Source organism: Hyla sarda, unplaced genomic scaffold (genome assembly GCF_029499605.1).
Source record: "Hyla sarda isolate aHylSar1 unplaced genomic scaffold, aHylSar1.hap1 scaffold_675, whole genome shotgun sequence".
NCBI lineage: Eukaryota > Metazoa > Chordata > Amphibia > Anura > Hylidae > Hyla > Hyla sarda.
Window position 1 is genome coordinate 105,503 of NW_026610692.1, and position 22,767 is coordinate 128,269.

The 22,767-nt window shown below is 47.4% G+C and overlaps 7 non-coding genes across 7 annotated transcripts; all 7 read left to right on the forward strand.

Moving 5' to 3' along the window:
• The first annotated feature begins 33 nt into the window (after positions 1-33).
• On the forward strand, positions 34-224 carry LOC130343235 (U2 spliceosomal RNA). The gene has a single exon (XR_008882605.1). It is a non-coding gene; the product is annotated as a U2 spliceosomal RNA (small nuclear RNA).
• A 2,093-nt stretch (positions 225-2,317) lies between these two features.
• On the forward strand, positions 2,318-2,508 carry LOC130343236 (U2 spliceosomal RNA). The gene has a single exon (XR_008882606.1). It is a non-coding gene; the product is annotated as a U2 spliceosomal RNA (small nuclear RNA).
• A 2,093-nt stretch (positions 2,509-4,601) lies between these two features.
• On the forward strand, positions 4,602-4,792 carry LOC130343237 (U2 spliceosomal RNA). The gene has a single exon (XR_008882607.1). It is a non-coding gene; the product is annotated as a U2 spliceosomal RNA (small nuclear RNA).
• Positions 4,793-6,883: 2,091 nt separating this feature from the next.
• On the forward strand, positions 6,884-7,074 carry LOC130343240 (U2 spliceosomal RNA). Its single transcript, XR_008882609.1, has one exon. It is a non-coding gene; the product is annotated as a U2 spliceosomal RNA (small nuclear RNA).
• A 9,291-nt stretch (positions 7,075-16,365) lies between these two features.
• LOC130343194 (U2 spliceosomal RNA) lies at positions 16,366-16,551 on the forward strand. Its single transcript, XR_008882571.1, has one exon. It is a non-coding gene; the product is annotated as a U2 spliceosomal RNA (small nuclear RNA).
• A 2,090-nt stretch (positions 16,552-18,641) lies between these two features.
• LOC130343241 (U2 spliceosomal RNA) lies at positions 18,642-18,832 on the forward strand. Its single transcript, XR_008882610.1, has one exon. It is a non-coding gene; the product is annotated as a U2 spliceosomal RNA (small nuclear RNA).
• A 2,091-nt stretch (positions 18,833-20,923) lies between these two features.
• Positions 20,924-21,114, forward strand: LOC130343242 (U2 spliceosomal RNA). The gene has a single exon (XR_008882611.1). It is a non-coding gene; the product is annotated as a U2 spliceosomal RNA (small nuclear RNA).
• The last annotated feature ends 1,653 nt before the right edge of the window (positions 21,115-22,767 follow it).

The window sequence follows — 22,767 nt, forward strand, 5'->3', positions numbered from 1 at the left end:
GGGCACCTTGTTGGGCCCGCCCCTTTCACGGTTATCGCTTCTCGGCCTTTTGGCTAAGATCAAGTGTAGTATCTGTTCTTATCAGTTTAATATCTGATACGTCCCCTATCTGGGGACCATATATTAAATGGATTTTTGAGAACGGGGGCCGATTTCGAAGCTTGCTTCCGTCGCCCTATGCATTGACCCGATATGGCAGTATCTTCGGGTACAGTGCACCACCCCCTTACAGGGTTAAAAAGAAAGATTCCTACTTTCATTGCTACCTGCTTGCTGGCTAGCCAGCTAGCCAGCCCTGTGGGCCTTGCTGCTGCTGCAGCCAAAAAACAAAAGGTGGTGCTGCTGCTGCTTCTGCTGCTTCTGCTTCTGCTTGTGTCTGGCCGCTGTTGGAGCGTCCAGGCACAGGACTTCTGCTGCTGCTGACTAAATGGCCTCCTTAATTGGATCATTTGAGTAGCCAGCACACCTGTGCAGGTAGGGCATGACATGATAGGCAGCTGCCTTGATAGCGGGTGGGTGCTGAATGTTCCTAATTGACAAAATAAGATTAATGCTTATGAAGAAATATAAAATCTCATCCCTTCCCCAATATCGCGCCACACCCCTACCCCTTAATTCCCTGGTTGAACTTGATGGACATATGTCTTTTTTCGACCGTACTAACTATGTAACTATGTAACATAACATGGGGGGGGGGGGGGGGGTCTCCTGGCTGTTCACACAGGTGTGTCATTGCTGTACATTGACCATGCATTGCTTCTGTGGTATTGCAAAGGCAAAGACAAATGCTTCCAGCCATCCATTGCACTAATGGATTGGTCATCAGCTGGCTGTCTATGTCCCGCATCAATATAGACCAAAGTACAGAGGGTTAGGCTATGCTATTGTGCACCTACCTGATGCATCAGAAGGTGCGAGGCCCTTGCTAAATTCTGTGCACAGACTTTGAGATCTATACTTTAGACTGTATCTAAACCTGCTCCAACATGGACTGACATTCTGGCCTACTTTCAGCCGATGCGACTTGTCTGTCGCTGAACAGTCGCTTTTTATGTATTCAGCACCTATGTATAATGTTGTAAAAATGCTCTAGAAGCTAAAGTCGCAGAAATGTCACACATATTTGGCCTGCAACTTTCTGTGCGACAAATTCAGACAGGAAAAATCAGTATAAATCCTTAGAAAATTATCCCCCAGTGTCTCCATCTGCTGGCGGTATTGAATAAGCATTGCTGCACTGATGGGGTATGCATTACACGAAAAAAAAGAAGAAAAAGAAGAATAATACGCCCAGAAAAGAGGCGAAAAGGAGAAAAACGTAAAAAAAACGTGAAAAAAAAGTAAGAGGAAGAGAAGGGAAAAAAAGGTGGAAATGGGTTTAAAAGTGATTTCGGCGGAGAAATATATATATATATATATATATATATATATATATATATATATACGCGCACACACACACATATATATAAACATATTCTCCGTTGAGATATTGCAGCCGCTGCTGTGTCCAGGCCCAGGAGCCTTAGCACTGTGCTGTGATGTCACTCAATACCACTGACATCACTAGGTGTAAACAACATCTCTCCTTTGCTGTGTATGTGACTATGGAGCTGTTTGGTGATGTCGTCTATTATGGCCTTCATAGAAGCAACAGGAGATTGTTGCATCCATCTAGAACCCTCAGAACTACAGTGCTATGATGTCACTCACTTCCACAGGCCTTGCAGAGTGTAAACAACAACAACCCAGCTTTGTTGTGTATGTAACCATAGGGATTTGTGATGTCACCTAGAACCTTCACAGCAGCGACAGCTTTATGAGGAGCATCAGCACTGCTCTGCCTGAGCAGAACCATCACCGCCATAGGTTGTCAAATAACCCGGATTTAACCCACACAGGTAAGTCCAATGGGGTGCAGGCATGTCCTCTATGCTTACAGCTTCCCGTGGGTGTTGGTTTGATACCGTTTGGGGACAGCCAAGGAGGCATCTGCAGGCAACAAAGGTAGGTGTGTGCTTGTGTGTGTGTTTCCTATGCAGATCCTAAGCCCAGTGTCACATGCAAGTAGGAGGAGTAAGAAGGGTTCCTGGCAAATCCGGGTTATGGATTGCATTTAAAAAGGCCCCGTGGGAGTGCAATGGGCCCCTGTCTTGCTGCTTAGCAATAATGGTATGGGTTTAGGTTCTGCTGTGTGTACTGGTGGTTGACTGCCCCCCAGCCCAGAGTGTGCATGGAAAATTGTCTGGCAGCCTCCCTGACAGCAAGCAGTGATAGTGCCCATGAAGGGCACCTTGTTGGGCCCGCCCCTTTCACGGTTATCGCTTCTCGGCCTTTTGGCTAAGATCAAGTGTAGTATCTGTTCTTATCAGTTTAATATCTGATACGTCCCCTATCTGGGGACCATATATTAAATGGATTTTTGAGAACGGGGGCCGATTTCGAAGCTTGCTTCCGTCGCCCTATGCATTGACCCGATATGGCAGTATCTTCGGGTACAGTGCACCACCCCCTTACAGGGTTAAAAAGAAAGATTCCTACTTTCATTGCTACCTGCTTGCTGGCTAGCCAGCTAGCCAGCCCTGTGGGCCTTGCTGCTGCTGCAGCCAAAAAACAAAAGGTGGTGCTGCTGCTGCTTCTGCTGCTTCTGCTTCTGCTTGTGTCTGGCCGCTGTTGGAGCGTCCAGGCACAGGACTTCTGCTGCTGCTGACTAAATGGCCTCCTTAATTGGATCATTTGAGTAGCCAGCACACCTGTGCAGGTAGGGCATGACATGATAGGCAGCTGCCTTGATAGCGGGTGGGTGCTGAATGTTCCTAATTGACAAAATAAGATTAATGCTTATGAAGAAATATAAAATCTCATCCCTTCCCCAATATCGCGCCACACCCCTACCCCTTAATTCCCTGGTTGAACTTGATGGACATATGTCTTTTTTCGACCGTACTAACTATGTAACTATGTAACATAACATGGGGGGGGGGGGGGGGTCTCCTGGCTGTTCACACAGGTGTGTCATTGCTGTACATTGACCATGCATTGCTTCTGTGGTATTGCAAAGGCAAAGACAAATGCTTCCAGCCATCCATTGCACTAATGGATTGGTCATCAGCTGGCTGTCTATGTCCCGCATCAATATAGACCAAAGTACAGAGGGTTAGGCTATGCTATTGTGCACCTACCTGATGCATCAGAAGGTGCGAGGCCCTTGCTAAATTCTGTGCACAGACTTTGAGATCTATACTTTAGACTGTATCTAAACCTGCTCCAACATGGACTGACATTCTGGCCTACTTTCAGCCGATGCGACTTGTCTGTCGCTGAACAGTCGCTTTTTATGTATTCAGCACCTATGTATAATGTTGTAAAAATGCTCTAGAAGCTAAAGTCGCAGAAATGTCACACATATTTGGCCTGCAACTTTCTGTGCGACAAATTCAGACAGGAAAAATCAGTATAAATCCTTAGAAAATTATCCCCCAGTGTCTCCATCTGCTGGCGGTATTGAATAAGCATTGCTGCACTGATGGGGTATGCATTACACGAAAAAAAAGAAGAAAAAGAAGAATAATACGCCCAGAAAAGAGGCGAAAAGGAGAAAAACGTAAAAAAAACGTGAAAAAAAAGTAAGAGGAAGAGAAGGGAAAAAAAGGTGGAAATGGGTTTAAAAGTGATTTCGGCGGAGAAATATATATATATATATATATATATATATATATATATATATATACGCGCACACACACACATATATATAAACATATTCTCCGTTGAGATATTGCAGCCGCTGCTGTGTCCAGGCCCAGGAGCCTTAGCACTGTGCTGTGATGTCACTCAATACCACTGACATCACTAGGTGTAAACAACATCTCTCCTTTGCTGTGTATGTGACTATGGAGCTGTTTGGTGATGTCGTCTATTATGGCCTTCATAGAAGCAACAGGAGATTGTTGCATCCATCTAGAACCCTCAGAACTACAGTGCTATGATGTCACTCACTTCCACAGGCCTTGCAGAGTGTAAACAACAACAACCCAGCTTTGTTGTGTATGTAACCATAGGGATTTGTGATGTCACCTAGAACCTTCACAGCAGCGACAGCTTTATGAGGAGCATCAGCACTGCTCTGCCTGAGCAGAATCATCACCCCCAATAGGTTGTCAAATAACCCGGATTTAACCCACACAGGTAAGTCCAATGGGGTGCAGGCATGTCCTCTATGCTTACAGCTTCCCGTGGGTGTTGGTTTGATACCGTTTGGGGACAGCCAAGGAGGCATCTGCAGGCAACAAAGGTAGGTGTGTGCTTGTGTGTGTGTTTCCTATGCAGATCCTAAGCCCAGTGTCACATGCAAGTAGGAGGAGTAAGAAGGGTTCCTGGCAAATCCGGGTTATGGATTGCATTTAAAAAGGCCCCGTGGGAGTGCAATGGGCCCCTGTCTTGCTGCTTAGCAATAATGGTATGGGTTTAGGTTCTGCTGTGTGTACTGGTGGTTGACTGCCCCCCAGCCCAGAGTGTGCATGGAAAATTGTCTGGCAGCCTCCCTGACAGCAAGCAGTGATAGTGCCCATGAAGGGCACCTTGTTGGGCCCGCCCCTTTCACGGTTATCGCTTCTCGGCCTTTTGGCTAAGATCAAGTGTAGTATCTGTTCTTATCAGTTTAATATCTGATACGTCCCCTATCTGGGGACCATATATTAAATGGATTTTTGAGAACGGGGGCCGATTTCGAAGCTTGCTTCCGTCGCCCTATGCATTGACCCGATATGGCAGTATCTTCGGGTACAGTGCACCACCCCCTTACAGGGTTAAAAAGAAAGATTCCTACTTTCATTGCTACCTGCTTGCTGGCTAGCCAGCTAGCCAGCCCTGTGGGCCTTGCTGCTGCTGCAGCCAAAAAACAAAAGGTGGTGCTGCTGCTGCTTCTGCTGCTTCTGCTTCTGCTTGTGTCTGGCCGCTGTTGGAGCGTCCAGGCACAGGACTTCTGCTGCTGCTGACTAAATGGCCTCCTTAATTGGATCATTTGAGTAGCCAGCACACCTGTGCAGGTAGGGCATGACATGATAGGCAGCTGCCTTGATAGCGGGTGGGTGCTGAATGTTCCTAATTGACAAAATAAGATTAATGCTTATGAAGAAATATAAAATCTCATCCCTTCCCCAATATCGCGCCACACCCCTACCCCTTAATTCCCTGGTTGAACTTGATGGACATATGTCTTTTTTCGACCGTACTAACTATGTAACTATGTAACATAACATGGGGGGGGGGGGGGGGTCTCCTGGCTGTTCACACAGGTGTGTCATTGCTGTACATTGACCATGCATTGCTTCTGTGGTATTGCAAAGGCAAAGACAAATGCTTCCAGCCATCCATTGCACTAATGGATTGGTCATCAGCTGGCTGTCTATGTCCCGCATCAATATAGACCAAAGTACAGAGGGTTAGGCTATGCTATTGTGCACCTACCTGATGCATCAGAAGGTGCGAGGCCCTTGCTAAATTCTGTGCACAGACTTTGAGATCTATACTTTAGACTGTATCTAAACCTGCTCCAACATGGACTGACATTCTGGCCTACTTTCAGCCGATGCGACTTGTCTGTCGCTGAACAGTCGCTTTTTATGTATTCAGCACCTATGTATAATGTTGTAAAAATGCTCTAGAAGCTAAAGTCGCAGAAATGTCACACATATTTGGCCTGCAACTTTCTGTGCGACAAATTCAGACAGGAAAAATCAGTATAAATCCTTAGAAAATTATCCCCCAGTGTCTCCATCTGCTGGCGGTATTGAATAAGCATTGCTGCACTGATGGGGTATGCATTAGACGAAAAAAAAGAAGAAAAAGAAGAATAATACGCCCAGAAAAGAGGCGAAAAGGAGAAAAACGTAAAAAAACTTGAAAAAAAAGTAAGAGGAAGAGAAGGGAAAAAAAGGTGGAAATGGGTTTAAAAGTGATTTCGGCGGAGAAATATATATATATATATATATATATATATATATATATATATATACGCGCACGCACACACATATATATAAACGTATTCTCCGTTGAGATATTGCAGCCGCTGCTGTGTCCAAGCCCAGGAGCCTTAGCACTGTGCTGTGATGTCACTCAATACCACTGACATCACTAGGTGTAAACAACATCTCTCCTTTGCTGTGTATGTGACTATGGAGCTGTTTGGTGATGTCGTCTATTATGGCCTTCATAGAAGCAACAGGAGATTGTTGCATCCATCTAGAACCCTCAGAACTACAGTGCTATGATGTCACTCACTTCCACAGGCCTTGCAGAGTGTAAACAACAACAACCCAGCTTTGTTGTGTATGTAACCATAGGGATTTGTGATGTCACCTAGAACCTTCACAGCAGCGACAGCTTTATGAGGAGCATCAGCACTGCTCTGCCTGAGCAGAACCATCACCGCCATAGGTTGTCAAATAACCCGGATTTAACCCACACAGGTAAGTCCAATGGGGTGCAGGCATGTCCTCTATGCTTACAGCTTCCCGTGGGTGTTGGTTTGATACCGTTTGGGGACAGCCAAGGAGGCATCTGCAGGCAACAAAGGTAGGTGTGTGCTTGTGTGTGTGTTTCCTATGCAGATCCTAAGCCCAGTGTCACATGCAAGTAGGAGGAGTAAGAAGGGTTCCTGGCAAATCCGGGTTATGGATTGCATTTAAAAAGGCCCCGTGGGAGTGCAATGGGCCCCTGTCTTGCTGCTTAGCAATAATGGTATGGGTTTAGGTTCTGCTGTGTGTACTGGTGGTTGACTGCCCCCCAGCCCAGAGTGTGCATGGAAAATTGTCTGGCAGCCTCCCTGACAGCAAGCAGTGATAGTGCCCATGAAGGGCACCTTGTTGGGCCCGCCCCTTTCACGGTTATCGCTTCTCGGCCTTTTGGCTAAGATCAAGTGTAGTATCTGTTCTTATCAGTTTAATATCTGATACGTCCCCTATCTGGGGACCATATATTAAATGGATTTTTGAGAACGGGGGCCGATTTCGAAGCTTGCTTCCGTCGCCCTATGCATTGACCCGATATGGCAGTATCTTCGGGTACAGTGCACCACCCCCTTACAGGGTTAAAAAGAAAGATTCCTACTTTCATTGCTACCTGCTTGCTGGCTAGCCAGCTAGCCAGCCCTGTGGGCCTTGCTGCTGCTGCTGCAGCCAAAAAACAAAAGGTGGTGCTGCTGCTGCTTCTGCTGCTTCTGCTTCTGCTTGTGTCTGGCCGCTGTTGGAGCGTCCAGGCACAGGACTTCTGCTGCTGCTGACTAAATGGCCTCCTTAATTGGATCATTTGAGTAGCCAGCACACCTGTGCAGGTAGGGCATGACATGATAGGCAGCTGCCTTGATAGCGGGTGGGTGCTGAATGTTCCTAATTGACAAAATAAGATTAATGCTTATGAAGAAATATAAAATCTCATCCCTTCCCCAATATCGCGCCACACCCCTACCCCTTAATTCCCTGGTTGAACTTGATGGACATATGTCTTTTTTCGACCGTACTAACTATGTAACTATGTAACATAACATGGGGGGGGGGGGGGGGGGTCTCCTGGCTGTTCACACAGGTGTGTCATTGCTGTACATTGACCATGCATTGCTTCTGTGGTATTGCAAAGGCAAAGACAAATGCTTCCAGCCATCCATTGCACTAATGGATTGGTCATCAGCTGGCTGTCTATGTCCCGCATCAATATAGACCAAAGTACAGAGGGTTAGGCTATGCTATTGTGCACCTACCTGATGCATCAGAAGGTGCGAGGCCCTTGCTAAATTCTGTGCACAGACTTTGAGATCTATACTTTAGACTGTATCTAAACCTGCTCCAACATGGACTGACATTCTGGCCTACTTTCAGCCGATGCGACTTGTCTGTCGCTGAACAGTCGCTTTTTATGTATTCAGCACCTATGTATAATGTTGTAAAAATGCTCTAGAAGCTAAAGTCGCAGAAATGTCACACATATTTGGCCTGCAACTTTCTGTGCGACAAATTCAGACAGGAAAAATCAGTATAAATCCTTAGAAAATTATCCCCCAGTGTCTCCATCTGCTGGCGGTATTGAATAAGCATTGCTGCACTGATGGGGTATGCATTAGACGAAAAAAAAGAAGAAAAAGAAGAATAATACGCCCAGAAAAGAGGCGAAAAGGAGAAAAACGTAAAAAAACGTGAAAAAAAAGTAAGAGGAAGAGAAGGGAAAAAAAGGTGGAAATGGGTTTAAAAGTGATTTCGGCGGAGAAATATATATATATATATATATATATATATATATATATATATATACGCGCACACACACACATATATATAAACGTTGTTACGCCGAGCGCTCCGGGTCCCCGCTCCTCCCCGGAGCGCTCGCTTCACTCTCCCTGCGGCAGCGCTCCGGTCACGTCCTCTGACCCGGGGCGCTGCGATTCCGCTGCCAGCCGGGATGCGATTCGCGATGCGGGTAGCGCCCGCTCGCGATGCGCACCCCGGCTCCCCTACCTGACTCGCTCTCCGTCTGTTCTGTCCCGGCGCGCGCGGCCCCGCTCCCTAGGGCGCGCGCGCGCCGGGTCTCTGCGATTTAAAGGGCCACTGCGCCGCTGATTGGCGCAGTGGTTCCAATTAGTGTGTGTTTACCTGTGCACTTCCCTATATCACCTCACTTCCCCTGCACTCCCTTGCCGGATCTTGTTGCCTTAGTGCCAGTGAAAGCGTTCCTTGTGTGTTCCTTGCCTGTGTTTCCAGACCTTCTGCCGTTGCCCCTGACTACGATCCTTGCTGCCTGCCCCGACCTTCTGCTACGTCCGACCTTGCTTTTGCCTACTCCCTTGTACCGCGCCTATCTTCAGCAGCCAGAGAGGTGAGCCGTTGCTAGTGGATACGACCTGGTCACTACCGCCGCAGCAAGACCATCCCGCTTTGCGGCGGGCTCTGGTGAAAACCAGTAGTGGCTTAGAACCGGTCCACTAGCACGGTCCACGCCAATCCCTCTCTGGCACAGAGGATCCACTACCTGCCAGCCGGCATCGTGACAGTAGATCCGGCCATGGATCCCGCTGAAGTTCCTCTGCCAGTTGTCGCTGACCTCACCACGGTGGTCGCCCAGCAGTCACAACAGATTGCGCAACAAGGCCAACAGCTGTCTCAACTGACCGTTATGCTACAACAGTTACTACCACAGCTTCAGCAGTCATCTCCTCCGCCAGCTCCTGCACCTCCTCCGCAGCGAGTGGCCGCTCCTGGGATACGCTTATCCTTGCCGGATAAATTTGATGGGGACTCTAAGTTTTGCCGTGGCTTTCTTTCCCAATGTTCCCTGCATCTGGAGATGATGTCGGACCTGTTTCCCACTGAAAGGTCTAAGGTGGCTTTCGTAGTCAGCCTTCTGTCCGGAAAAGCCCTGTCATGGGCCACACCGCTCTGGGACCGCAATGACCCCGTCACTGCCTCTGTACACTCCTTCTTCTCGGAAATCCGAAGTGTCTTTGAGGAACCTGCCCGAGCCTCTTCTGCTGAGACTGCCCTGTTGAACCTGGTCCAGGGTAATTCTTCCGTTGGCGAGTATGCCGTACAATTCCGTACTCTTGCTTCAGAATTGTCCTGGAATAATGAGGCCCTCTGCGCGACCTTCAAAAAAGGCCTATCCAGCAACATTAAAGATGTTCTGGCCGCACGAGAAATTCCTGCTAATCTACATGAACTTATTCACCTAGCCACTCGCATTGACATGCGTTTTTCCGAAAGGCGTCAGGAACTCCGCCAAGATATGGACTCTGTTCGCACGAGGCGTTTCTTCTCCTCGGCTCCTCTCTCCTCTGGTCCCCTGCAATCTGTTCCTGTGCCTCCCGCCGTGGAGGCTATGCAGGTCGACCGGTCTCGCCTGACTCCTCAAGAGAGGACACGACGCCGTATGGAGAACCTCTGCCTGTACTGTGCTAGTACCGAACACTTCCTGAGAGATTGTCCTATCCGTCCTCCCCGCCTGGAAAGACGTACGCTGACTCCGCACAAAAGTGAGACAGTCCTTGATGTCTACTCTGCTTCTCCACGTCTTACTGTGCCTGTGCGGATGTCTGCCTCTGCCTTCTCCTTCTCTACAGTGGCCTTCTTGGACTCTGGATCTGCAGGAAATTTTATTTTGGCCTCTCTCGTCAACAGGTTCAACATCCCGGTGACCAGTCTCGCCAGACCCCTCTACATCAATTGTGTAAATAATGAAAGATTGGACTGTACCATACGTTTCCGCACGGAGCCCCTTCTTATGAGCATCGGATCTCATCATGAGAGGATTGAACTTTTGGTCCTCCCCAATTGCACCTCGGAAATTCTCCTTGGACTTCCCTGGCTTCAACTTCATTCCCCTACCCTGGATTGGTCCACTGGGGAGATCAAGAGTTGGGGGTCCTCTTGTTCCAAGAACTGTCTAAAACCGGTTCCCAGTAACCCTTGCCGTAACTCTGTGGTTCCTCCAGTAACCGGTCTCCCTAAGGCCTATATGGACTTCGCGGATGTTTTCTGCAAAAAACAAGCTGAGACACTACCTCCTCACAGGCCTTATGATTGCCCTATCGACCTCCTCCCGGGCACTACTCCACCCCGGGGCAGAATTTATCCTCTCTCTGCCCCAGAGACTCTTGCCATGTCCGAATACGTCCAGGAGAATCTAAAAAAGGGCTTTATCCGTAAATCCTCCTCTCCTGCCGGAGCCGGATTTTTCTTTGTGTCCAAAAAAGATGGCTCCCTACGTCCTTGCATTGACTACCGCGGTCTTAATAAAATCACGGTTAAGAACCGCTACCCCTTACCCCTCATCTCTGAACTCTTTGATCGCCTCCAAGGTGCCCACATCTTCACTAAATTGGACTTAAGAGGCGCCTATAACCTCATCCGCATCAGAGAAGGGGACGAGTGGAAAACGGCATTTAACACCAGAGATGGACACTTTGAGTATCTGGTCATGCCCTTTGGACTGTGCAACGCCCCTGCCGTCTTCCAAGACTTTGTCAATGAAATTTTTCGTGATCTGTTATACTCCTGTGTTGTTGTATATCTGGACGATATCCTAATTTTTTCTGCCAATCTAGAAGAACACCGCCAGCATGTCCGTATGGTTCTTCAGAGACTTCGTGACAACCAACTCTATGCCAAAATTGAGAAATGTCTGTTTGAATGCCAATCTCTTCCTTTTCTAGGATATTTGGTCTCTGGCCAGGGACTACAGATGGATCCAGACAAACTCTCTGCCGTCTTAGATTGGCCACGCCCCTCCGGACTCCGTGCTATCCAACGCTTTTTGGGGTTCGCCAATTATTACAGGCAATTTATTCCACATTTTTCTACCATTGTGGCTCCTATCGTGGCTTTAACCAAAAAAAATGCTGATCCCAAGTCCTGGCCTCCTCAAGCAGAAGACGCCTTTAAACGACTCAAGTCTGCCTTTTCTTCGGCTCCCGTCCTCTCCAGACCTGACCCTTCCAAACCCTTCCTATTGGAGGTTGATGCCTCCTCAGTGGGAGCTGGAGCTGTTCTTCTACAAAAAAATTCTTCCGGGCATGCTGTCACTTGTGGTTTTTTCTCTAGGACCTTCTCTCCAGCGGAGAGGAACTACTCCATCGGGGATCGAGAGCTTCTAGCCATTAAATTAGCACTTGAGGAATGGAGGCATCTGCTGGAGGGATCAAGTTCTCCTGTTATTATCTACACCGACCACAAGAACCTCTCCTACCTCCAGTCTGCCCAACGGCTGAATCCTCGCCAGGCCCGGTGGTCTCTGTTCTTTGCCCGATTTAATTTTGAGATTCACTTTCGTCCTGCCGATAAGAACATTAGGGCCGATGCTCTCTCTCGTTCCTCGGATGCCTCAGAAGTTGAACTCTCTCCGCAACACATCATTCCACCTGACTGCCTGATCTCCACTTCTCCTGCCTCCATCAGGCAAACTCCTCCAGGGAAGACCTTCGTCTCTCCACGCCAACGCCTCGGAATCCTCAAATGGGGTCACTCCTCCCATCTCGCAGGTCATGCGGGTATCAAGAAATCTGTGCAACTCATCTCCCGCTTCTATTGGTGGCCGACTCTGGAGACGGATGTTGTGGACTTTGTGCGAGCCTGCACTATCTGTGCCCGGGATAAGACTCCTCGCCAGAAGCCCGCTGGTTTTCTTCATCCTCTGCCTGTCCCCGAACAGCCTTGGTCTCTGATTGGTATGGATTTTATTACTGATTTACCCCTTTCCCGTGGCAACACTGTTATTTGGGTGGTCGTTGATCGATTCTCCAAAATGGCACATTTCATCCCTCTTCCTGGTCTTCCTTCTGCGCCTCAGTTGGCTAAACAATTTTTTGTACACATTTTTCGTCTTCACGGGTTGCCTACGCAGATTGTCTCGGATAGAGGCGTCCAATTCGTGTCTAAATTCTGGAGGGCTCTCTGTAAACAACTCAAGATTAAATTAAATTTTTCTTCTGCATATCATCCCCAGTCCAATGGACAAGTAGAAAGGATTAACCAGATCTTGGGTGATTATTTGCGACATTTTGTTTCCTCCCGCCAGGATGACTGGGCAGATCTCCTCCCATGGGCCGAATTCTCGTATAACTTCAGGGTCTCTGAGTCTTCTTCCAAATCCCCATTTTTCGTGGTGTACGGCCGTCACCCTCTTCCCCCCCTCCCTACTCCCTTGCCCTCTGGTCTGCCCGCTGTGGATGAAATTTCTCGTGACCTTTCCATCATATGGAAAGAGACCCAAAAATCTCTCTTACAGGCTTCATCACGCATGAAGAAGTTCGCGGATAAGAAAAGAAGAGCCCCCCCCGTTTTTTCCCCTGGAGACAAGGTATGGCTCTCCGCTAAATATGTCCGCTTCCGTGTCCCTAGCTACAAGTTGGGACCACGCTATCTTGGTCCTTTCAAAATTTTGTGTCAAATTAATCCTGTCTCTTATAAACTTCTTCTTCCTCCCTCTCTTCGTATCCCTAATGCCTTTCACGTCTCTCTTCTCAAACCACTCATCCTCAACCGTTTTTCTCCCAAATCTGTTCCTCCCACTCCTGTTTCCGGCTCCTCGGACATCTTCTCGGTCAAAGAAATTTTAGCTGCCAAAAAGGTCAGAGGGAAAAAATTTTTTTTAGTGGACTGGGAGGGTTGTGGTCCTGAAGAGAGATCCTGGGAACCTGAGGACAACATCCTAGACAAAAGTCTGCTCCTCAGGTTCTCAGGCTCTAAGAAGAGGGGGAGACCCAAGGGGGGGGGTACTGTTACGCCGAGCGCTCCGGGTCCCCGCTCCTCCCCGGAGCGCTCGCTTCACTCTCCCCGCGGTAGCGCTCCGGTCACGTCCTCTGACCCGGGGCGCTGCGATTCCGCTGCCAGCCGGGATGCGATTCGCGATGCGGGTAGCGCCCGCTCGCGATGCGCACCCCGGCTCCCCTACCTGACTCGCTCTCCGTCTGTTCTGTCCCGGCGCGCGCGGCCCCGCTCCCTAGGGCGCGCGCGCGCCGGGTCTCTGCGATTTAAAGGGCCACTGCGCCGCTGATTGGCGCAGTGGTTCCAATTAGTGTGTTCACCTGTGCACTTCCCTATATCACCTCACTTCCCCTGCACTCCCTTGCCGGATCTTGTTGCCTTAGTGCCAGTGAAAGCGTTCCTTGTGTGTTCCTTGCCTGTGTTTCCAGACCTTCTGCCGTTGCCCCTGACTACGATCCTTGCTGCCTGCCCCGACCTTCTGCTACGTCCGACCTTGCTTTTGCCTACTCCCTTGTACCGCGCCTATCTTCAGCAGCCAGAGAGGTGAGCCGTTGCTAGTGGATACGACCTGGTCACTACCGCCGCAGCAAGACCATCCCGCTTTGCGGCGGGCTCTGGTGAAAACCAGTAGTGGCTTAGAACCGGTCCACTAGCACGGTCCACGCCAATCCCTCTCTGGCACAGAGGATCCACTACCTGCCAGCCGGCATCGTGACAAACGTATTCTCCGTTGAGATATTGCAGCCGCTGCTGTGTCCAGGCCCAGGAGCCTTAGCACTGTGCTGTGATGTCACTCAATACCACTGACATCACTAGGTGTAAACAACATCTCTCCTTTGCTGTGTATGTGACTATGGAGCTGTTTGGTGATGTCGTCTATTATGGCCTTCATAGAAGCAACAGGAGATTGTTGCATCCATCTAGAACCCTCAGAACTACAGTGCTATGATGTCACTCACTTCCACAGGCCTTGCAGAGTGTAAACAACAACAACCCAGCTTTGTTGTGTATGTAACCATAGGGATTTGTGATGTCACCTAGAACCTTCACAGCAGCGACAGCTTTATGAGGAGCATCAGCACTGCTCTGCCTGAGCAGAACCATCACCGCCATAGGTTGTCAAATAACCCGGATTTAACCCACACAGGTAAGTCCAATGGGGTGCAGGCATGTCCTCTATGCTTACAGCTTCCCGTGGGTGTTGGTTTGATACCGTTTGGGGACAGCCAAGGAGGCATCTGCAGGCAACAAAGGTAGGTGTGTGCTTGTGTGTGTGTTTCCTATGCAGATCCTAAGCCCAGTGTCACATGCAAGTAGGAGGAGTAAGAAGGGTTCCTGGCAAATCCGGGTTATGGATTGCATTTAAAAAGGCCCCGTGGGAGTGCAATGGGCCCCTGTCTTGCTGCTTAGCAATAATGGTATGGGTTTAGGTTCTGCTGTGTGTACTGGTGGTTGACTGCCCCCCAGCCCAGAGTGTGCATGGAAAATTGTCTGGCAGCCTCCCTGACAGCAAGCAGTGATAGTGCCCATGAAGGGCACCTTGTTGGGCCCGCCCCTTTCACGGTTATCGCTTCTCGGCCTTTTGGCTAAGATCAAGTGTAGTTCTGCTCACTTGGTCTGGCCAGAGGGTGTCTGGGGTACCCGGCTCCTTTGCCTGGGGGGATCGTCCTTCTTAACGGAGGGACTTCACCCCCCTGCTGCTATTAGGGAGCCGGCTTAGTCCCCAGACAACGGGGAGCGATCACCACCACCTACCTGCTTACAGTGGGGGAGGTGTTTATCCTGATGGACATGGCTGGATCAAGTGGAGCATCATCAGAAGGCATCCCTGAGTATGCTAAGCTCAGAAATGGAGTCCGGATTTCCTTATTGGATACCTGTAAGAGAGGAAAAGGATTATGTTTCGTGGTCGAGGAGATCTTATTCAAGTTGCTGGAAATTAAGAAGGAACAAATCCTGTCTATGCTTGAATTCCCAAGAAATGGACACTACGATGTTATATTGGCTTCTGAAGAGGACTTTAATTTTTTTTGCAGCAAGTACCAGCAAAAGAAGGCCAATCCAGTTTTGGAGGGTGTGGAGGTGACCCCGCATTTTCCGAACCAGGAGAAAATATTGACGGTACGGATGTATAGCCCATATATATTGGAAAAAGACATTGAGACTTTTCTTTCTAGATTCTGTGACAATATTCTGTCAAAGGGAAAAGTCCTGAACCAATATGGCCTATGGACTACAAAATGGAAATTTAAAGTTAAATTTAAAATGGAACCTGACGGTAAAGTGATTTATCCACCTGGGCGATTCAAAATTGGATCGGTCAATGGTGACTTGTTGTATTCAGGGATGGAGGAATTTTGCCGTAAATGTAAACAATACGGGCACGGGAAAGACTTATGTACTCACTCGTGGTGCTATAAGTGCCAGGAGGGAGGTCATGAAGCAGACACCTGCAACAACAACAAAAAAAAGAAGTGTCATCTGTGCGGTGAGGAAGATCACCTGGTAAATTTATGTCCCAAGAAACAAACAACGAAAAAGGAAACAGCTAAAAGGAGTAGGGAAGAAGAAGAAATTGTAGAACCTGAGTTGGAGGAAGTTCCAGCCAGAAAAGTGGCTGAAGAAAAGAAAAAGAAAGAAGAGGTTTATGTACCAATGGAATTTGGAGGTGTTTTGGATGGCATGTTGGAAAATATGCCAAAAAAGGAAAGAAAACCATTTGATATGGATTTAATGGAACTAAGGTCGAAATATGGAAATCGGTACGAGGAAGCTAGAGACAAAGTGTATTTTTCATTTCAAGCTGATATGGACAGATTTTTGGACACTTATAAAGTTCCATCTTGGTTGGGACTTCCGGTAAAAAGACAGATGATAAGAGGAACGATAAACCGTGGAATGATAGATTTCTTAATGGTATATGCCTGGAGAAATGGAATTTCTCTATGATTAATTACTGGTCAAAGCAATGTTTGTTTGTTATTGTAAATGTGTATGTTTTTTTTTTTCTGGTTAAATCTTTTTTATTGATTTTATTTCGTGGTCATTAGTGTTAAAAAGAAATAAAAAATGGGTTACCTGATGATGAGCAACAATCGAGTTCAAATAAGATCTTGGAACTCTGATTGAGTTTCTGAGGGCTAACTTAAAAAAAAAATCTGTTCTTATCAGTTTAATATCTGATACGTCCCCTATCTGGGGACCATATATTAAATGGATTTTTGAGAACGGGGGCCGATTTCGAAGCTTGCTTCCGTCGCCCTATGCATTGACCCGATATGGCAGTATCTTCGGGTACAGTGCACCACCCCCTTACAGGGTTAAAAAGAAAGATTCCTACTTTCATTGCTACCTGCTTGCTGGCTAGCCAGCTAGCCAGCCCTGTGGGCCTTGCTGCTGCTGCAGCCAAAAAACAAAAGGTGGTGCTGCTGCTGCTTCTGCTGCTTCTGCTTCTGCTTGTGTCTGGCCGCTGTTGGAGCGTCCAGGCACAGGACTTCTGCTGCTGCTGACTAAATGGCCTCCTTAATTGGATCATTTGAGTAGCCAGCACACCTGTGCAGGTAGGGCATGACATGATAGGCAGCTGCCTTGATAGCGGGTGGGTGCTGAATGTTCCTAATTGACAAAATAAGATTAATGCTTATGAAGAAATATAAAATCTCATCCCTTCCCCAATATCGCGCCACACCCCTACCCCTTAATTCCCTGGTTGAACTTGATGGACATATGTCTTTTTTCGACCGTACTAACTATGTAACTATGTAACATAACATGGGGGGGGGGGGGGTCTCCTGGCTGTTCACACAGGTGTGTCATTGCTGTACATTGACCATGCATTGCTTCTGTGGTATTGCAAAGGCAAAGACAAATGCTTCCAGCCATCCATTGCACTAATGGATTGGTCATCAGCTGGCTGTCTATGTCCCGCATCAATATAGACCAAAGTACAGAGGGTTAGGCTATGCTATTGTGCACCTACCTGATGCATCAGAAGGTGCGAGGCCCTTGCTAAATTCTGTGCACAGACTTTGAGATCTATACTTTAGACTGTATCTAAACCTGCTCCAACATGGACTGACATTCTGGCCTACTTTCAGCCGATGCGACTTGTCTGTCGCTGAACAGTCGCTTTTTATGTATTCAGCACCTATGTATAATGTTGTAAAAATGCTCTAGAAGCTAAAGTCGCAGAAATGTCACACATATTTGGCCTGCAACTTTCTGTGCGACAAATTCAGACAGGAAAAATCAGTATAAATCCTTAGAAAATTATCCCCCAGTGTCTCCATCTGCTGGCGGTATTGAATAAGCATTGCTGCACTGATGGGGTATGCATTAGACGAAAAAAAAAGAAGAAAAAGAAGAATAATACGCCCAGAAAAGAGGCGAAAAGGAGAAAAACGTAAAAAAACGTGAAAAAAAAGTAAGAGGAAGAGAAGGGAAAAAAAGGTGGAAATGGGTTTAAAAGTGATTTCGGCGGAGAAATATATATATATATATATATATATATATATATATATATATATACGCGCACACACACACATATATATAAACGTATTCTCCGTTGAGATATTGCAGCCGCTGCTGTGTCCAGGCCCAGGAGCCTTAGCACTGTGCTGTGATGTCACTCAATACCACTGACATCACTAGGTGTAAACAACATCTCTCCTTTGCTGTGTATGTGACTATGGAGCTGTTTGGTGATGTCGTCTATTATGGCCTTCATAGAAGCAACAGGAGATTGTTGCATCCATCTAGAACCCTCAGAACTACAGTGCTATGATGTCACTCACTTCCACAGGCCTTGCAGAGTGTAAACAACAACAACCCAGCTTTGTTGTGTATGTAACCATAGGGATTTGTGATGTCACCTAGAACCTTCACAGCAGCGACAGCTTTATGAGGAGCATCAGCACTGCTCTGCCTGAGCAGAACCATCACCGCCATAGGTTGTCAAATAACCCGGATTTAACCCACACAGGTAAGTCCAATGGGGTGCAGGCATGTCCTCTATGCTTACAGCTTCCCGTGGGTGTTGGTTTGATACCGTTTGGGGACAGCCAAGGAGGCATCTGCAGGCAACAAAGGTAGGTGTGTGCTTGTGTGTGTGTTTCCTATGCAGATCCTAAGCCCAGTGTCACATGCAAGTAGGAGGAGTAAGAAGGGTTCCTGGCAAATCCGGGTTATGGATTGCATTTAAAAAGGCCCCGTGGGAGTGCAATGGGCCCCTGTCTTGCTGCTTAGCAATAATGGTATGGGTTTAGGTTCTGCTGTGTGTACTGGTGGTTGACTGCCCCCCAGCCCAGAGTGTGCATGGAAAATTGTCTGGCAGCCTCCCTGACAGCAAGCAGTGATAGTGCCCATGAAGGGCACCTTGTTGGGCCCGCCCCTTTCACGGTTATCGCTTCTCGGCCTTTTGGCTAAGATCAAGTGTAGTATCTGTTCTTATCAGTTTAATATCTGATACGTCCCCTATCTGGGGACCATATATTAAATGGATTTTTGAGAACGGGGGCCGATTTCGAAGCTTGCTTCCGTCGCCCTATGCATTGACCCGATATGGCAGTATCTTCGGGTACAGTGCACCACCCCCTTACAGGGTTAAAAAGAAAGATTCCTACTTTCATTGCTACCTGCTTGCTGGCTAGCCAGCTAGCCAGCCCTGTGGGCCTTGCTGCTGCTGCAGCCAAAAAACAAAAGGTGGTGCTGCTGCTGCTTCTGCTGCTTCTGCTTCTGCTTGTGTCTGGCCGCTGTTGGAGCGTCCAGGCACAGGACTTCTGCTGCTGCTGACTAAATGGCCTCCTTAATTGGATCATTTGAGTAGCCAGCACACCTGTGCAGGTAGGGCATGACATGATAGGCAGCTGCCTTGATAGCGGGTGGGTGCTGAATGTTCCTAATTGACAAAATAAGATTAATGCTTATGAAGAAATATAAAATCTCATCCCTTCCCCAATATCGCGCCACACCCCTACCCCTTAATTCCCTGGTTGAACTTGATGGACATATGTCTTTTTTCGACCGTACTAACTATGTAACTATGTAACATAACATGGGGGGGGGGGGGGGGGGGGTCTCCTGGCTGTTCACACAGGTGTGTCATTGCTGTACATTGACCATGCATTGCTTCTGTGGTATTGCAAAGGCAAAGACAAATGCTTCCAGCCATCCATTGCACTAATGGATTGGTCATCAGCTGGCTGTCTATGTCCCGCATCAATATAGACCAAAGTACAGAGGGTTAGGCTATGCTATTGTGCACCTACCTGATGCATCAGAAGGTGCGAGGCCCTTGCTAAATTCTGTGCACAGACTTTGAGATCTATACTTTAGACTGTATCTAAACCTGCTCCAACATGGACTGACATTCTGGCCTACTTTCAGCCGATGCGACTTGTCTGTCGCTGAACAGTCGCTTTTTATGTATTCAGCACCTATGTATAATGTTGTAAAAATGCTCTAGAAGCTAAAGTCGCAGAAATGTCACACATATTTGGCCTGCAACTTTCTGTGCGACAAATTCAGACAGGAAAAATCAGTATAAATCCTTAGAAAATTATCCCCCAGTGTCTCCATCTGCTGGCGGTATTGAATAAGCATTGCTGCACTGATGGGGTATGCATTAGACGAAAAAAAAGAAGAAAAAGAAGAAGAATACGCCCAGAAAAGAGGCGAAAAGGAGAAAAACGTAAAAAAACGTGAAAAAAAAGTAAGAGGAAGAGAAGGGAAAAAAAGGTGGAAATGGGTTTAAAAGTGATTTCGGCGGAGAAATATATATATATATATATATATATATATATATATATATACGCGCACACACACACATATATATAAACGTATTCTCCGTTGAGATATTGCAGCCGCTGCTGTGTCCAGGCCCAGGAGCCTTAGCACTGTGCTGTGATGTCACTCAATACCACTGACATCACTAGGTGTAAACAACATCTCTCCTTTGCTGTGTATGTGACTATGGAGCTGTTTGGTGATGTCGTCTATTATGGCCTTCATAGAAGCAACAGGAGATTGTTGCATCCATCTAGAACCCTCAGAACTACAGTGCTATGATGTCACTCACTTCCACAGGCCTTGCAGAGTGTAAACAACAACAACCCAGCTTTGTTGTGTATGTAACCATAGGGATTTGTGATGTCACCTAGAACCTTCACAGCAGCGACAGCTTTATGAGGAGCATCAGCACTGCTCTGCCTGAGCAGAACCATCACCGCCATAGGTTGTCAAATAACCCGGATTTAACCCACACAGGTAAGTCCAATGGGGTGCAGGCATGTCCTCTATGCTTACAGCTTCCCGTGGGTGTTGGTTTGATACCGTTTGGGGACAGCCAAGGAGGCATCTGCAGGCAACAAAGGTAGGTGTGTGCTTGTGTGTGTGTTTCCTATGCAGATCCTAAGCCCAGTGTCACATGCAAGTAGGAGGAGTAAGAAGGGTTCCTGGCAAATCCGGGTTATGGATTGCATTTAAAAAGGCCCCGTGGGAGTGCAATGGGCCCCTGTCTTGCTGCTTAGCAATAATGGTATGGGTTTAGGTTCTGCTGTGTGTACTGGTGGTTGACTGCCCCCCAGCCCAGAGTGTGCATGGAAAATTGTCTGGCAGCCTCCCTGACAGCAAGCAGTGATAGTGCCCATGAAGGGCACCTTGTTGGGCCCGCCCCTTTCACGGTTATCGCTTCTCGGCCTTTTGGCTAAGATCAAGTGTAGTATCTGTTCTTATCAGTTTAATATCTGATACGTCCCCTATCTGGGGACCATATATTAAATGGATTTTTGAGAACGGGGGCCGATTTCGAAGCTTGCTTCCGTCGCCCTATGCATTGACCCGATATGGCAGTATCTTCGGGTACAGTGCACCACCCCCTTACAGGGTTAAAAAGAAAGATTCCTACTTTCATTGCTACCTGCTTGCTGGCTAGCCAGCTAGCCAGCCCTGTGGGCCTTGCTGCTGCTGCAGCCAAAAAACAAAAGGTGGTGCTGCTGCTGCTTCTGCTTCTGCTTGTGTCTGGCCGCTGTTGGAGCGTCCAGGCACAGGACTTCTGCTGCTGCTGACTAAATGGCCTCCTTAATTGGATCATTTGAGTAGCCAGCACACCTGTGCAGGTAGGGCATGACATGATAGGCAGCTGCCTTGATAGCGGGTGGGTGCTGAATGTTCCTAATTGACAAAATAAGATTAATGCTTATGAAGAAATATAAAATCTCATCCCTTCCCCAATATCGCGCCACACCCCTACCCCTTAATTCCCTGGTTGAACTTGATGGACATATGTCTTTTTTCGACCGTACCAACTATGTAACTATGTAACATAACATGGGGGGGGGGGGGGGTCTCCTGGCTGTTCACACAGGTGTGTCATTGCTGTACATTGACCATGCATTGCTTCTGTGGTATTGCAAAGGCAAAGACAAATGCTTCCAGCCATCCATTGCACTAATGGATTGGTCATCAGCTGGCTGTCTATGTCCCGCATCAATATAGACCAAAGTACAGAGGGTTAGGCTATGCTATTGTGCACCTACCTGATGCATCAGAAGGTGCGAGGCCCTTGCTAAATTCTGTGCACAGACTTTGAGATCTATACTTTAGACTGTATCTAAACCTGCTCCAACATGGACTGACATTCTGGCCTACTTTCAGCCGATGCGACTTGTCTGTCGCTGAACAGTCGCTTTTTATGTATTCAGCACCTATGTATAATGTTGTAAAAATGCTCTAGAAGCTAAAGTCGCAGAAATGTCACACATATTTGGCCTGCAACTTTCTGTGCGACAAATTCAGACAGGAAAAATCAGTATAAATCCTTAGAAAATTATCCCCCAGTGTCTCCATCTGCTGGCGGTATTGAATAAGCATTGCTGCACTGATGGGGTATGCATTAGACGAAAAAAAAGAAGAAAAAGAAGAATAATACGCCCAGAAAAGAGGCGAAAAGGAGAAAAACGTAAAAAAACGTGAAAAAAAAGTAAGAGGAAGAGAAGGGAAAAAAAGGTGGAAATGGGTTTAAAAGTGATTTCGGCAGAGAAATATATATATATATATATATATATATATATATATATATACGCGCACACACACACATATATATAAACGTATTCTCCGTTGAGATATTGCAGCCGCTGCTGTGTCCAGGCCCAGGAGCCTTAGCACTGTGCTGTGATGTCACTCAATACCACTGACATCACTAGGTGTAAACAACATCTCTCCTTTGCTGTGTATGTGACTATGGAGCTGTTTGGTGATGTCGTCTATTATGGCCTTCATAGAAGCAACAGGAGATTGTTGCATCCATCTAGAACCCTCAGAACTACAGTGCTATGATGTCACTCACTTCCACAGGCCTTGCAGAGTGTAAACAACAACAACCCAGCTTTGTTGTGTATGTAACCATAGGGATTTGTGATGTCACCTAGAACCTTCACAGCAGCGACAGCTTTATGAGGAGCATCAGCACTGCTCTGCCTGAGCAGAACCATCACCGCCATAGGTTGTCAAATAACCCGGATTTAACCCA